Source organism: Primulina eburnea, chromosome 13 (assembly GCF_022965805.1).
Source record: "Primulina eburnea isolate SZY01 chromosome 13, ASM2296580v1, whole genome shotgun sequence".
In the NCBI taxonomy this organism is placed as follows: Eukaryota; Viridiplantae; Streptophyta; class Magnoliopsida; order Lamiales; family Gesneriaceae; genus Primulina; species Primulina eburnea.
In genome coordinates this window covers 3,117,839-3,135,806 of record NC_133113.1, presented here as the reverse complement: position 1 = coordinate 3,135,806, position 17,968 = coordinate 3,117,839, and the positions used below count along the sequence as shown (strand labels likewise).

Below are 17,968 nucleotides of genomic sequence, written 5' to 3'. Positions count from 1 at the left end.
TAGATGTAAGAGTTAAACTTTCTTTTGATAGAACAAGTAGTTATAATAGTAGATCTGATGATTTTTCTACTTTAGATACAATAGATCTAGGAAGAGTATCACAAATAAACTCTCCTTTGAAACCAACCTAGATAATATACTTCAAATATACCTAATTCTGTAATAAAAAATGTAGATTGTACCTTAGAAAATACCTGGACCTATATATACCAACAATTAGATAGGAAGACAATTAAATATTCCAGAACAACCATTTGAATCCGAACAAGATCCAACTAGTCCAACATTTTCTTCAATAAAAAAAATATAATTAATGAACTTGACGTTATAGAAAAGAATTCCAGTAGCTAAAAAGTTCCTACATAATAATTTTTATGCTATGCATAATAAATAAAAATAATTATGATTTTTTGAAAAAATTATAGATACCAGAAAAGATATTAAAGAAAAATTCTTTGATTTTATAAATAAATATAAAATTCACATTTTATTCTTCGATTGATTTGAAATATATACCTCTCAAAATTCTTAGAATATTCATTTTCAAACTTTGTAAATCCTATTAGAATAAGAAATAAACTCCAGAATAGGAAACCATTAATAATTCTGGAAAAATTCAATCTAATCATCCTCTTTTACAAAGAATTAAATTACAAGTACAAAATCAACAATATAAGTAATTCCTATAAAAAAAATCCAGGAGATAATGATAAAATTTATATAAAAAATATTATAACACAAAATAATTTCTTAAATACGAATCTAAATACCATAGGAAAATAATTAGATAGGATAGAGAAACAAATACAAAAACAACCCACAAATAATATAGAATCCTCGGATACAGATAGTAAACTCAAAAACCCAATTAGTGTTCTAAATATTAAAGAGAATAATTCTGAATTTATAAAAATAGCACAAGATAAATTAAGTAAAATGGTAACAACAACCAGCAATTCAAATCAACCCATAGATCAAAGTGTTCCTGAAATATCAACCTCTAGTCTTAGAATAAATGCCTTAAATAATGATTCAGATATTAGTGAAACTTTAGTCCTCAGTCTTCACAAAAGTTACAAATTATTCTTGTTCCATATTAAGGAATGATAAAACCATTAACACAATCTCGTTTCAATGCATCTTCCGTTTATTATTGGAACATAGATGGAATGACTAAACATAATATTTGTTAGGATCGAGAAAGAGTTAAGAGGGGGGAGGTGAATGAACTCTTTCACATTTTCTTATTTAAAATGTATTTTCAACCGTTTTTAGGCGGTTCGAAAAACTCCTTTCTCAAACGGTCGAAAGAGGTGAACCACTAAAGTGTGCGGAAGACGGTTTACTTCCTTTTGATAGATATTTCTTAAAGATTTGACAATCTAAACAACAAGGATATGAATAACAGATAGCAGTTTGCACAAGATAAGAGACACAGTATTTTTATGGATGTTCGGAGATTGAATACTCCTACGTCACCCCTTCTTCCTTTGGTAGGAAGGATTCCACTAAAAGACTTTGACTTTACAAATCGTTTGTAACAGCCCAATCCAATCAGGACTTATTCCATTCCCTGTTTTGGAACTCCTAGTGATCACTTTACACTTCTGGATTTTTAAGAACCCTTAGTTCACCAGACTTCCAAACTTTAATCAAATAACCACAGGTTATTGATAGAACAGTAGATTGTTTTGGTAGCACGAAAAGATCCTTAAATGATCAAATATGTGTCTGTGGAGCTGCGTGCAAAAGAGCGATAATGGAAAATGTAGACTGTGAAAGCGCTCAAAGATCTCTGTGAAGGCAAGCTGAGAAACTTTTTCAATCGATGTTAGAGTTGTGTAGCTTGCTTGTGAATAACTTGCATTCCTCCCAGATGATATAGCTAAAAGATCTAACGGTCAGAAAGTACTGTTAACGTAAACCTGAGCTCCTGAAACAGATAAGTCGCTTTCATATTTATGAGCAATAAATGTCCGCATTTAATCTTCCTTTTGCTTATCATAAATTTGAGGCTCTTTACTTGAGGTTTTCTTCTTTAGGCGACTGTGCATATATCATCAGATCATGAAAACTGTCTCTGAACTTCCTTTCTGGGAAGGAGAGATAAATGCACATCTTCCTTGGAATCGATGTGAGATTGTTGACTTCAAGGTTTTGAATGCATACAACCGGTCAGATAATGTCGTTTAGCAATAAGTAAGTCTCTTAAATGAATCGGCTGAAATCTAAAGAATAGGCGGTTGAAAATCGGCGGTTGAGAATTTCCAACCGCGGTTGATTTCTAATTTGTCATACACCAAAATTCCTGAAATTTCATTTCTTAACAATATTCTTAGTGTTTTACAACAAATGACTGTGGCAACAAATGTCTATAAAACACAAACAAATACACAAGATAGAACCATAGCCAAACTCCTTATAGCTGGTTTTTTTGGTCAAATTAAGGGTTGGTGGGACTATTATCTTATAAATCAACAACGAGAAGATACTCTAAATTTAATAAAATCTGATGAAGATAGGATACCAATTTTAGATGAAGATGAAAATCTCCAATAAGATGTTGTAGCTACTTTAATCCTAACAATTTCTTTATACTTTATAGATGATCCTTCACATTTAAAAGATAAAAATACTGAATTAAATGTAAAAAATTAAGTGATTTTCAACGGAAATTCCTAGTAGGATTACCAACTCTTTTAGGAGAAAAGGTTAGAAATAAAATTAAAGAATCTGCGGAAAACAGATAATTCCTTACCATGAATTTACTTATGGTCAATTAGTTAGTCTAACTCGAAAAGAAGGTTAAAAATATGTCAAGATCTAAAATTACAAAAAACTTTTAAATGGGAAATGAGAATAACATAACAAGAATTAGGAACTTTTTGTCGACAAGTTGATATAAATCCAAATAAACCATCTCCTTCTAAATGCTTAGGAAACCGTAACGAACCTTATAAAAAATTATTTACAAAAAATTTAAAATACAATAAGAAAAATCAAAATAAGAATTTTATAAGATTCTTTGAAGATATCGAATGTTATAAATGTCATAAACAAAGACATACAGTTAATTATTGTAGATTAAACAAATTAAATGAATTGGAATTAAATGAAGAAATATTAAATAAAATTTTTAATCTCTTAATTGATTTCTTAATTGATTCTGAGTCTTATGATTCAGATTTGAAAATTTTCTTCTAAATCTAAGGAAGTAAATGAATCTTTACAAAAAAATGATTAATCACCGAAGGTCGCAGGTTCATTTTATCCCGTTTTCAAAGTTGAGAATTTTTAGGTAGGTAACATCACAAGTTATTAACTCCAGAAATGTGGTAGGAAGAAGTAAAACTTAGGCAAAAACTTGCGTGAAACGGTCTCACGAGTCGTATTTGTGAGACGAATCTCTTATTGGGTCATCCATGAAAAAGTATTATTTTTTATGCTAAGAATATTACTTTTTATTGTTAATATGGGTAGGGTTGACAGTCCACAGATTAAGATCCGTGAGACGGTCTCACATGAGACTCACTCCAAACTTAACCTTCACTTTTGAATTAACTCACATCAAAAGTTTCTGCTTCATGATCCAACAAACTCGGAATTTCAACAAGGAATACTTAAGATCCGAGACTTGAAATTTTGAAAAATTATACAAAGCTAAATTATACGCTGTTGTTTATATTGGCCCTTTTTGGATGGATGTTTTAGAGTTGTTGTAGCCAGGGGCGGAGCCAAAGGCTCCTGTACCCGGGCTTTAGCCCGGGTGGCCCAAATTTTTTTAAAAAAAAATTTATGTAAATTTTATATAATTTTGCAATAATAGCCCCTGGTAGCCTCTCCTAATTAAATGCACATAGGTTGTTCCTTAAAGGAAACAAAGTTGCGAATTTGAAACCTGATTCATGTGGCTTCATGTATCTTGATCTTGTAAATTAATAGCATTGGTGAGAATATGGGACAATGCGAGCATGTGAACATAGGAAGAAATACAAGAAGCAAAATGCAAAGAAATTTGAAATGTGCAACAATACAGCAGAGTATGCAGGTAGAGTGTTAATCTCCCTAACAAAACAACACTATAAACAATACCAACGAATGATAAAAATGAAAAGTCAAGAAAACAACATGGATCAATCACACTGACTGAAATTTGAAATTGAAAACTAATGGCTTGCTAGGTCCAGTCCATTAGCTTATGGCGCTTTTGGGATTTCTGGCGATGTAGGTTTAGGTAGTTCTGGGAGCTTAGGTAGTTCGGGTACAGACGGGAGTTCGGGTTTTGGTAAAGTTGGCAGCTCCGGCTTGGGAACTGTTGGGAGCTCAGGCTTGGGCAGTGCTGGCAGCTCAGGTTTTGGCAGTGTGGGCTGCTCCGGCTTGGGAACCGTTGGGAGCTCAGGCTTGGGCAGTGCTGGCAGCTCAGGTTTTGGCAGTGTGGGCTGCTCCGGCTTGGGAACCGATGGGAGCTCAGGCTTGGGCAGTGTGGGAAGCTCAGGTTTTGTCAAAGTCGGCAGCTCCGGTTTGGGGACCGTTGGAAGCTCGGGCTTGGGCAGTGAGGGAAACTCCAGTTTTGGCAGAGCGGGCAGCTCTGGTTTAGGTAAGGTTGGGATTTGAGGCAAAGGAAACTCTGGCTTAGGAAATTCGGGCAGTGTTGCTTCGAGGAGTTGGCGTGCGTCGGCTTGCATGCTTTTGCTCATTATTGATGACATAGCTATAAGCAAGAAAAGGAACACAGAAGTGTGGTTGCTAGAAGCCATAGTTTGATACAGAGACAAATGACTTAATATTGCTTGGTGTGCTTTAGATATGAACTATGTTATGGATTACTAGGTATCAAGAGTCTATATAGAAGTGGGATGTGGAGAAGTGGAAACCATTTTGGCTTGGTTGGTAGGAAAATTTGTATGTTAGTTCAACTTTTCTTTGCTTGGTTGGGATCTTAAAGTCTCCAGATTCGAAATAGAGAACTCTGATTAGACACCTAAATTGTAACTCTTCTCTTAAACAGATAAAAGTTGTTAGGCCGATTCTCAACCACTATATCAAAATACAGAGGTATAAGTTATCATACATGATAAAATACTCTGAATCTTAAGGTTCGGTTCGATGTTCATACCATGTATGTCATCAAATAGGACAGAAAGGACAATCGTTGTTCTGCTCTCCCAACTCACAAGAATTGAGTATGCATGTAGTATTGGCTAAGTGCTACGTTCCGATAATCATGTGCATACACAGCTACATAGAATAGCGAAAGACAATAGTTGCTGACATAGACCAGAACTAATAAGAGTTATCAAGTTTAGGAAGTATAATCTGCACACAAATGTTTTATGAAATCACAGAACATCAAGCTGGTAGTTAATAACATGTATTAGGGAGTGCGAACTTACCGAATCGGGCTGAAAAGTTCCCGAGCTCTGAGTGCATGCTAGTGTTGTTTCGTTTAGTCTGTTTTTATTCAAACATGAATTCAACACAGTAAGATTTACTGCAACATATTTCAATTTAAATACAAAAGAAAAGGAATGAATTCAGAAGGATTCTCAAGAAGAAGAAATGTTCTAATAGTGACAACAGGTGGGATAGTTCTTTTTTGTTTTTAATTTAGATCAGGTTCGCTTTATTGAAGTTGAAAATTTATGTATCATTTAGAAGATTTAACTTCGACTCTAGAAAAAGAGCTAAGATCAATCATCTGGTATTAAAATTTAACTAGAGTAACATTATCGGTGTAACATAGACTCGATCTATTTTTTATTATTTGGTTCAGTATGGACTATACTTTAATATAAATTATCAAAATGCAAGAAACGTGGCGATGATTCGAGTCCAAATATTAAGCATTGTCTGATTTTATGGTGATGAGTGATCACCCAAAGCTCAAGTGAGAAAAAAAAAGTTTCTGAATTTTAATACTATCTAAATAATAAATAAATATTATATAAATATTATAAGTTTAAGAATAAATGTATAAATTTTCATATTATGAATTCTTAAAAACATAGAATAATAATTCATACATTTCTACAACAAAACAAAAAAGTCCACATTGACTGCTACTTAAATTTATAGTCATGTATTTTGTGAACATTAAAAATAGTCGAAAATTAAAAATTAATGCACTGAAACTAAATAGTGAAAATTTAATGAAACAGAACCCAAAATTGGACCAGCTGCTGGAAAACATTTATTTTACCAAAATAAAAAATATTCAATTATTATGATAATGGATATAAAATAAATTAATTATTTGCGTATGATATTAATTGATTGGTATTTAAACCTTTAAAATACCGATCAATTAAATCTAAATAGTTATGATTTGCACAATGATATATACTTTATTTTTTATTATATAATAAGGAGCGACATTAACACAAGTTTATTTAAAAAACATATATATATGTGTATGTATATATATATATATATGTTTTTTTATGTATATATATATATATATATATGTTTTTTTTATATATATATTTTCTTTAAAAAAAACATATATATATATATATATATATATTCTATATTGTAAAAACTTTATAATCAAGTCGAATGTTCTCGAATGTTCAAGTTGCTGATCAAAGAATACAAAAATTCCATGTCATCAAATTTGATACAATTATTTTTAATACAAAATGTAATCATTAAAATATAAAATCTTGTTCTTTATTAGATTTATAGAACATTAATAGGATATATTGATTTAATCCAATTCAATTGTGGTATCACTATTAGTGAGAGCAGTGCTCTAAAAAATCTACTTAAGCGAAACTTAGAACTCAACAAAAACGTTCCGCATCGGAGAAAGAGTAGATCTCTTGTGAGACTGTTGGGTGCAATAATTATCTCTGCTTGGTAAAGCGATCGAACCGTGGTGCTTGAGCTGTTGTGCGGTTTAAAATATTTGAGTTGCACCATTACTACTAGCTATAGCTTTTGGTAAAGCGGCAAGCGCTCGGTCTTACGATTGGTATCAGAGCCAAGGTCACGGATTCGAATCTCATTGATTACAAGGAGTGCAATTATTGGGAGGGAGATTGTTGGGTGCAATAATTATCCCTGAATGGTAGAGCGATCGAACCGTGGTGGTTGAGCTGCTGTGTGGTTTAAAAGATTTGAGTTGCACAATTACTACTAGCTATAGCTTTTGGTAAAGCGGCAAGCGCTCGGTCCTACAGAGACTGTCTCACGAATCTTTATCTGTGAGACGGGTCAACCATACCGATATTCATCATAAAAAGATGGGATATCAATTTTAGATGAAAATGAAAATCTCCAACAAGATGTTGTAGCTACTTTAGTTCTAACAATATATTTACACTTTATAGATTATCCTTCACATTTAAAAGATAAAAATATTGATTTACAATCAAATCTTAAATGTAAAAAAATTAAGTGATTTTCAATGGTATAAAAAAACTTTTCTAACGAGAGCCATGCTTAAGGAAGACTCTAACCAACCATTTTGGAAAGAAAATTTCCTAGTAGGATTACCAACTCTTTTAAGGAGAAAAAGTTAGAAATAAAATTAGAAAATCACGTGGAAAGCAAATAATTCCTTATAATGAATTTACTTATGGTCAATTAATTAGTCTAACTCGACAAGAATGTTTCAAAATATGTCAAGATCTAAAATTACAAAAACATTTCAAATGGGAAATGAAAAGAACAAAACATAAGAATTTTATGTCAGCAATTCGATATAATCCTAATAAACCATCTCCTTTTAAATGCCAACGATGTGGGACCCCGGGTCCGACATCTAATTCTAATAATTATAAATGAGGGAAATATTTTTTTCAACTTTTATAAAATAAAACGGGAACCATCTCCCCTGAAATAGGAGCATCCAAAAATATATAAACATGTCCCAAACAAAAGGCAAAAGAAGCAAAGAAAGTTCTAACAAAACAAACGATTGAGTAAAATACATAATTTGTGGGTTATAGACTGACATAAACATCGACATAATAATTTACAGATCCTGGGATTTCTGCAATATAAGTATTAACATGCCAAAATAAACTATTCAGCCAAAATAATGAAAATATTATCAAATAGCTCCTAAGAACCGAGAATCCCACTCTAATTCACAACTTCGTGCCTGAAGCTCATGAAAACAAGAGGTAGCCGATATTCCGGTGAGTAGAAATCCAATATGATAAAATCAATAACATATGCGAATTAAAATGACAATTAGGTCATATGAAATTCAAAAAGATGCAATATAATGTAATGCATGATCAGAAGCTGTGGCTATCAATAAATCTCAAGATCAATTGAATCATTTGGTCATAGGGCACCCAATGGAAAAGAATCCCCCAGCAACATCCACCGACTCATCCGCTCAAGGTGGGGTGCTATTTTCAACAATCCCAGGTGTGATACCCTTGTCCCACATCGAAAAAATCAAAAATTTAAAATGAGTTTATAATGGCTTACAATGGACTTCTATATCAACTTGGGTTAATCATTTTCGTAAAGCGAGGACGAATACGAAGTAGTTGCTATAGGGGCTCATTGTGCAGTCACGCAGGCACGGGCTCGGGGCGTGACAGAATGGTATCAGAGCCGGTCACCGGCATGGAACACCGGGAAATAAGTGCTATGCGGGGCAAAGTGCTACGTGCATGGGAGCCACCTCTTGAACCTGCGGGGCAAAGTGCTACATGACGGGAGCCACCTCTTGAACCTGTAGGAGCCATCTCTAGATTCTGGGTGCTGGTGGATCGAGGGGTCAGGCCGCGACGAGGACGTCACGTTCTAAAGGAGGGGTGATTGTGATACCCTTGTCCCACATCAAAAAAATGAAAAATTTAAAATGAGTTTATAATGGCTTACAATGGACTTCAATATCAACTTGGGTTAATCATTTTCGTAAAGCGAGGACGGATACGAAGTAGTTGCTATAGGGGCCCATTGTGCAGTCCCGCAGGCACGGGCCCTGGCTCGGGGCATGACACCAGGACTATAGTGCACCTATAGAGAGTGTTCAGGCCATAGCAGCGACCTCCGCATACACTATGCCAAGTCAACTATAGCCACATACATCCAACAAATCAAGGAGACCTCCGCCATATCAAATCTGAATAGAAAAGTGGTTCAAGATGCAATGCAATGATGCAAATAAATATCATCAACTCGATATCATAATAATCTCATCTCAAGACAATCATCATCAACAAATCACAAGAGATTCATCGAGCCATAGATTTTACAATTTAAAATAAAAATGATACTTTTACCTCGTATGTTACCGACCGTAACATACCTTTCAAATATTACCAAAAGAGATCGAAAGGTGTGGTTGAGAAGTCTTGAATCCCCGAAGTCTACTATAATATCAACAAAAATATAATATCAACTAAATTCTTATTCCATCTAAGATTTCGACACAAAACCTACTAAAAATATGGTATACCAATAAACAAACCTCGATTCGCTGCTAAACAACTTAAATTAAATAATCTTGAGCCAACTTAAGTCAATACTTCAACCGAATCTGAAAATACATAAGTAAAGAACTTGGATCATTTATCTAAGCAGAGCAGTTTTTTGTACAAAAGTCATAATTAACTCAATACTACCTCAAATCATGATCTGCAAATTGTATACGCAAGAAAACTCAAAATCCAACAATTATTCATCACAAAGTTTTGTCAAATAAAGTCATTTACTTAGTCGTTCATAACCTGAAACATACAACATAATTCTTGCGAATTCTGCATCAGTACATATATGGCACATTTTAGTATTTTGAGCATAACTTCCTCAATACCCAATGGAATCAAGCTAATTTGGTACCATTTCGAAGACAAGCAATGTTTTATAACTTTTATTTGAACATAAAATCCAGAATCCTAACCAATTAATCCTAGAATTTGAATAAACAGAAGGTATGGACGCAAATCTGCACTAACTCAAAATTCCATACCAGTTTTAGTAAAAATCGCATATTTCTTTCATTTCTTCCTTGAATTAAGTGATTCAAGAACAAAATCGAAGTAACTCGATGCTCTACAAGTTTGATGAAGAACCTAACACCAAAATCCAAATACAATAGTCCTATATACACGAAAAACAGAAGGTACCAAAGCCGTTTTTTGCGCAGAAACAAAGAACCATGCTCATAACCCTTTTTGTTACGCCTTAAACGCATACAAATCTCGAGGATGAGATTAATGTTTTTAATGCTGTAACATATCCCAAAGTTTTTGTTTTGATGATACCAAAACTTGGCTTAAAAATGTACTAATGTTTTATATTGAGGCATGCAGGAAATTAAGAACAAGGTTACGTTCGGAAGATCCGAAATTTGGTTCGGACGTTCCGAAATTGTGCCAATCAGAAGCAAAATAGAAGCTGTTCGGAAGCTGCGAGGAGCAAGTTCGGACGTTCCGAAGACTGGATCGGACGTTCCGAACACAAGCAATCAAATCACTTCAATCCGGAGACAATTTGATCTGACTGATTGATTGAGTAGATTTCGGACGCTACGATGGACATGATCGGAAGCTACGAAGTGTTGAAGATTTCAAATCTCCGGAACGCGGGAATGTTCGGACGGTACGAACTGGAGTTCGGACCTTCCGAAGTTGTTCATACACTGTCTGAAAGAATTGTTCGGAAGAAACGAAGTTTGATCGGTCCCTCCGAAGCATATGTTCGGACCCTACGAAGTCAAGAACGGAAGATCCGAAGTCATTCCAGAATTACGCAAATTGATCGGAAGTTCCGAAGCATAAACAGAAGATCCGAACCTTGGCGTCCAAGACTAGTATAAATAGGTCTTTGAGGATGCATTCTCAATCATCACACTCCATTCTCTCTTGTCTCTTACAAAGCTTTCTACTATCTCTTGTGTGCGTTGATTAAAAGAGTTGTAATATCAAAAGAGTTGTAGAAAAAGAGTGAAAGTAATACTCTCGAGTGGGTTGTAAAGTTTGTGGCTATCCTTGGAGCCCTCAAGGCCAAGTAGACGCATCGAGGCGTGGTTGTAAAAGCTAGCTTGGAGCTCCTAAAGCCAAGTCGTTATAGTGATACCTCGATCCTCATCGAGAAGGGGAGACGTAGACGATTCTTCGTCGAACTTCCATAAACATCTCTATCCCTCTTTACTTTACGCATTTACTTTATTGCATTTAAATTGCGCATTTATTTTACGCACTTACTTTACGCATTCATTTATCGTATTTATTTGTGATTGTCCCTCAAGTCTTCCGCTTGCAATTTTTGCAAACTCGTTTTAAAAACGCTAAAGGGTCTTAAAGAACCTATTCACCCCCCCCCCCTTTAGGTTCTTCAAGTGGTATCAGAGCCAAGTTTTTCAAAATCTTTTAAAAATGGCCAATCTAGCAAGCGAGTATGCCCAAGGACAATCCACAAATCGTCCCCCTCTTTTCAATGGTACTAATTACGGATATTGGAAGAATATAATATCTCTATACATCCAATCCGTCGATTACGACCTTTGGAAAATAACGGTGAAAGGTCCCTATATCCCCATGAAAACGGTGGATGATAAGGAAATTACTAAGGGAATGGATGACCTCACCAAGGACGATATGAAACTTATCTCTCAAAATGCTAAAGCTATGAATATTCTTCATTGTTCCCTAGATATGAATGAATACAACCGAATCTCGGCTTGCACCTCCGCCAAAGAGATTTGGGACAAATTGGAGATTTGCCACGAGGGAACCAATCAAGTCAAAGAAACGAAGATAGATCTTCTCCAACTCAAGTACGAGACCTTTGAGATGGAACCCAAGGAGGATATCGACACCATGTTCTGGCGGCTCACCCAAATCATCAATGATCTTGCCCAACTTGGTGAGAACTACCCAACTAAACAAGTGTGGAGGAGAGCCCTTCGAGCACTACCAGCGGAATGGGATGCAAAGCGCACGGCTATCATTGAATCCAACAAGGGAGATGCGGCATCCTACGACCTTGATCAACTTCATGGGACCCTAAAGACCCATGAACTTGAAGTATCTACCCGGAAGGAGACAAAGAAAGATGACGACAAAGTAAAGGCGAAAGGGATCGCCTTGACCAGTCAACTTGAAAATAGCGACGATGAAGAAATGGCACTCCTCACTAGAAAGTTCAAAAGATTCATGCGGAGTTCCAACTTCAACAAGAAGGACAAAAAGATTGAGAAGGAAGTGACCTGCTACAACTGTCAACAAAAGGGTCACTATGCAAACGAGTGTCCCTCCAAGAAGAAGGCCGGCAAAGACAAGAAGAAAGCCCTTCTAGCCACGTGGAGCGACAGCGACAACGAAGAGGAGTCTACCCTATGCTTCATGGCGAAGGAAGATCATCTGACCGACTCGGATGACGACGAGGTACCCTCTTACGATGAATTACTCTCCGCTTACACTAGTATGTACAATATTGTTAAGTCACTTAGAAATAAGAATAAGCAACTTAAAACTGAACTAGAAGCTAGGATGCATGACAACACTAGGCTCAAGACAAACCTAAGAGACTTAGAGAAAGCCTTCAACAAGTTCAATGTGAGTAGCGGTAAACTAGAAAACCTCTTGAGCATGCAAAGGTGTAACTTCGACAAAGGAGGTCTAGGATATGAAAAGAAATCAGTCAACTTCGCTAGTCTTATCGCAAAGGCAAAACTAAGAACACCACCCACATGCACTTACTGTTGTAAGATAGGCCACATAAGACCTAAATGCAAGAAACTTAGACACCAACACAATAAGAATAGTTATTGGAAATGGATCCCCAAATCCCCAACTACTACTAACCTCAAAGGACCCAAAGAAACGGGTACCAACTATCAAATTGTATCTCAATCTTGTAGGGACAAAGGGGAGACAAGTCATCGAGCACTTGGTATCTTGACAGTGGATGCTCTCGACACATGACGGGAGAAAAGAAGCTGCTACAATCCATTCGACCAAAAGAAAAGGGATCGGTGACCTTTGGAGACAACAGCAAAGAGATCATAGAAGGCATCGGCTCAATAGGTATATCTAACTCTACTATTATTGATGATGTACTTCTTGTGAAAGGACTTAAACATAACCTCCTAAGCATTAGTCAATTGTGCGATAGGGGTTATGAAGTTAAATTCACATCACACGATTGCACTGTATCACTCACAACTGACAAATCCATTAGTTTCAAAGGTTATAGAAGTGAAAATGTTTACAAGGTCGATTTAAAGATTTCATCTTTTTCAAAAATAAAAAGCCTTGTAACATTAAATGTTGATGACAACATTCTTTGGCATAGACAACTTGGTCATGTTGGGATGAGCACCATAGAAAAACTTTTAAAACTTGACCTAGTTTCCGGAATGCCAAAGCTGAATTTAAAATTAGATTCTTTTTGTGATGCTTGTCAACTTGGTAAACACACAAAGGAATCTTTCAAAAATAAAAATTTTGTATCCACTTCTATGCCCCTTGAATTACTTCACCTAGATTTATGTGGTCCCTCGAGGACAACTAGTCTAGGAGGTAAATCCTATGCTTTTGTCATTGTGGATGATTTTTCACGTTTTACTTGGACATTGTTTTTAGCCCATAAAAGTGATGCCTTTGATCATTTCAAAATTTTTGTCAAAAAGGTTGAAAATGAGAAAAAATTTTTGATCAAACAAATCCGTAGTGACCACGGAACGGAATTTCAAAATGAAAATTTTTCAATTTTTTGTCAAAACAAAGGCATTGGTCACAACTTTTCTTGTCCTAGAACTCCTCAACAAAACGGTGTCGTTGAGAGGAAGAATAGGACCCTAGTAGAGATTGCAAGGACCATGCTATGTGAGCATTCTCTACCAAAATATTTTTGGGCTGAAGCGATGAGTTCTGCTTGTTACATCATCAATCGCGTATCAATAAGGCCAATTCTCAAGAAAACTCCATACGGACTATGGAGAGGGAGAAAGCCTAACATTTCTTACTTTCGCGCTTTTAGATCAAAATGCTTCATCCACAACAATGGTAAGGACAACCTGGGTAAGTTCGATGCTAAATCGGACAAAGGTATCTTTCTTGGTTACTCTACTTCTAGCAAAGCATATAGAGTCTTTAATAAACGCATTTTACTAGTTGAAGAATCTATTCATGTCATATTTGATGAAACTAACCCTTGCTTGCCTAGACCTGTTGTTTCTGATGATGATGATATAGATATCCTTGGCGAAGAGTTGGAGTCCACAAGCCTAGATGATGTTCCTAATGATCAAGAGGACGCACCTCTTCCGAAGGAGTGGACTACGCACAAGGATCATCCCATGGACCTCATCATTGGTAGCCCATCGAAGGGAGTATCTACTCGCTCTTCTAATATGTGCAATTATCTTGCTTTTCTTTCTCACATAGAGCCTAAGAACATAGAAGAAGCTTTACTTGATGATTCTTGGATTATTGCTATGCAAGATGAACTAAATGAATTTAGAAGGAATAAAGTTTGGAATCTTGTACCTAGACCCACTGATAGACCTGTCATAGGAACTAAATGAGTATTTAGGAACAAGTTAGATGAGCATGGTACAATCACTAGAAATAAAGCTAGGCTAGTAGCTAAAGGATATAGTCAAGAAGAGGGAATTGATTATGATGAGACGTATGCTCCTGTTGCTAGACTAGAATCCATTCGCATGCTACTTGCTTTTGCTTGCTCTAGAGACTTTAAATTGTTTCAAATGGATGTTAAAAGTGCTTTTTCTTAATGGTGATTTGAAAGAAGAAGTGTATGTTGAGCAACCTGTTGGTTTTGAAGATGTGCACTTATCTGATTATGTGTATAAACTTGATAAGGCTTTGTATGATTTGAAACAAGCTCCTAGAGCTTGGTATGAGAAATTGTCTACTTTCTTGCTGTCTAATGGTTTTTGTAGGGGTAAAGTTGATATTACCTTGTTTACCTTGACTAAAGATAATGATTTGCTGATAGTACAAATATATGTAGATGATATTATTTTTGGTGCTACTAATGAACACTTGTGTAGAGATTTTTCTAAGCTTATGCAGGATCACTTTGAGATGAGCATGATGGGCGAGCTCAACTACTTCCTTGGTCTCCAAATCAAGCAATGCAAGGATGGTTTCTTTGTCAACCAAGGGAAGTACATCAAGGAGATGCTCAAAAAGTTTGGGATGGAGTCTTCCAAAGCCTCATCCACACCTATGAGCACGACAGTCAGACTCGACAAAGATGAGGGAGGTAAACCTGTTGACCAAAAGTTATTTCGTAGCATGATTGGCTCCCTACTCTATGCGACTGCTAGTAGACCTGACATTATGTTTAGTGTTTGCTTGTGTGCACGATTTCAATCATGTCCAAAGGAATCACACTTATTCGCCTTAAAACGCATTTTCAAATATCTTTCAAATACTCCAAATCTCGGATTATGGTATTCTAAGAACTCATTTTTCGATTTAAAAGCTTACTGTGATGCCGACTTTGGAGGATATAAGGTGGATAGAAAGAGCACTAGTGGTACTTGTTTCTTTTTGGGAAATTGCTTGGTGTCATGGTTTTCTAAAAAGCAAAACTGTGTTGCACTTTCAACGACCGAGACCGAGTATATGGCTGTCGGTAGTTGTTGTGCACAAATTCTTTGAATGAAGTATCAATTACTCGACTATGGTGTTACTTTTTCAAAAATTCCAATCTTTTGTGATAATACAAGCACCATATGTCTAACAAAGAATCCAGTTCAACATTCTCGTACAAAACATATTGACATTCGACATCATTTTATTCGTGATCACATTGAGCAAAATGATGTTGAACTTCACTATGTTGACACCAAGAATCAAATTGCTGATATTTTTACAAAACCACTAGATGAATCTACTTTTACTCGTTTGCGTGGTGAACTTGGCATGATTGAGTTGTAAACATTAGTCAAATACTCTCGTACATATTTGTTAAATTGAGGGGGAGTATTATTAATGTGAGCATTATAATGTCGGATAATACAAATTAATTGTATTTATCCATAATTATGGCTCAACATTCATTTATGTGCTAAATATTTTAAATTTTAGGTGTTCCTCATCTTGGCTACTTCGGAATCACCGTTCCTCATCTTGTATTTATTAGTGGATATTTTACCTGTTTATTTGCTCTCTTTATGCTTATGTCTTTTTGATTATCGCAAAAAGGGGGAGAATTTATTTGGTTAAAATTGCTATTAAATGGTTATTAAATAAATTCGCCTTAATTCAACCTCTTAGATTTGTTATTTGATTAAGGGGGAGTTATTTAATAACATTTAGATTATGTTGATTATTGTTTCTCAATTTTTAACCAAGTTTTGTGATCATCAAAAAGGGGGAGATTGTTACGCCTTAAACGCATACAAATCTCGAGGATGAGATTAATGTTTTTAATGCTGTAACATATCCCAAAGTTTTTGTTTTGATGATACCAAAACTTGGCTTAAAAATGTACTAATGTTTTATATTGAGGCATGCAAGAAATTAAGAACAAGGTTACGTTCGGAAGATCCGAAATTTGGTTCGGACGTTCTGAAATTGTGCCAATCAGAAGCAAAATAGAAGCTGTTCGGAAGCTGCGAGGAGCAAGTTCGGACGTTCCGAAGACTGGATCGGACGTTCCGAACACAAGCAATCAAATCACTTCAATCCGGAGACAATTTGATCTGACTGATTGATTGAGTAGATTTCGGACGCTACGATGGACATGATCGGAAGCTACGAAGTGTTGAAGATTTCAAATCTCTGGAACGCGGGAATGTTCGGACTGTACGAACTGGAGTTCGGACCTTCCGAAGTTGTTCATACACTGTCTGAAAGAATTGTTCGGAAGAAACGAAGTTTGATCGGTCGCTCCGAAGCATATGTTCGGAACCTACGAAGTCAAGAACGGAAGATCCGAAGTCATTCCAGAATTACGCAAATTGATCGGAAGTTCCGAAGCATAAACAGAAGATCCGAACCTTGGCGTCCAAGACTAGTATAAATAGGCCTTTGAGGATGCATTCTCAATCATCCCACTCCATTCTCTCTTGTCTCTTACAAAGCTTTCTACTATCTCTTGTGTGCGTTGATTAAAAGAGTTGTAATATCAAAAGAGTTGTAGAAAAAGAGTGAAAGTAATACTCTCGAGTGGGTTGTAAAGTTCGTGGCTATCCTTGGAGCCCTCAAGGCCAAGTAGACGCATCGAGGCGTGGTTGTAAAAGCTAGCTTGGAGCTCCTAAAGCCAAGTCGTTATAGTGATACCTCGATCCTCATCGAGAAGGGGAGACGTAGACGATTCTTCGTCGAACTTCCATAAACATCTTTATCCCTCTTTACTTTACGCATTTACTTTATTGCATTTAAATTACGCATTTATTTTACGCACTTACTTTACGCATTCATTTATCGTATTTATTTGTGATTGTCCTTCAAGTCTTCCGCTTGCAATTTTTGCAAACTCGTTTTAAAAACGCTAAAGGGTCTTAAAGAACCTATTCACCCCCCCTTTAGGTTCTTCACTTTTAAATTTAAAATAACACAAATACATCATCTCCAATATCTTAATATCTCAAATATCAATTCTAAATTTCGACGCATTTTCAAACTTGAATAAAAGTTGGAAATACTTACATCATGTTGAAGCCCATGGCGAGATTATCACAAAAATCACCCATAAAATGAGGAACATATTTCAAAAATGGAAGGAGAGAAAGTATGAGGTTTCCTTACGCGAAGGAGAAAGAATGGTGTGGTGAAGGTGGGTTTACCTATTTTTTTAATTTTGTAGTCAAAGTATACACTTTAGTGATCAAAGTCTCTATTTTCTTCTACTAAATATTTGTCTTACAATTTTGACTTTGTCCAATAATTAGCATTAATCTCATATCATTATTTGGGGAATAATACCTTATTTCCATCAAACCATTCTTGAAATCACGGAATCCGTAATATTTAAAAATTTCTTCTTAGAAGAGAAACATGAAGATCCTACATATCAT

The 17,968-nt window shown here is 35.6% G+C and overlaps 1 long non-coding RNA gene across 1 annotated transcript in view; it reads right to left on the bottom strand.

Annotated features, from left to right (window-relative positions):
- The window catches only part of LOC140810815 (uncharacterized), a 38,445-nt gene extending 20,811 nt beyond the window's left edge, over positions 1–17,634 (bottom strand). Inside the window, exons 1-4 of the long non-coding RNA XR_012113305.1 lie at positions 17,601–17,634; positions 9,437–9,505; positions 9,275–9,338; positions 5,394–5,451 (exon numbers count right to left, since the gene is read on the bottom strand). This is a non-coding gene — a long non-coding RNA (uncharacterized lncRNA). The remainder of the gene's footprint in view (positions 1–5,393; positions 5,452–9,274; positions 9,339–9,436; positions 9,506–17,600) is intronic.
- Between the last annotated feature and the right edge of the window lie 334 nt (positions 17,635–17,968).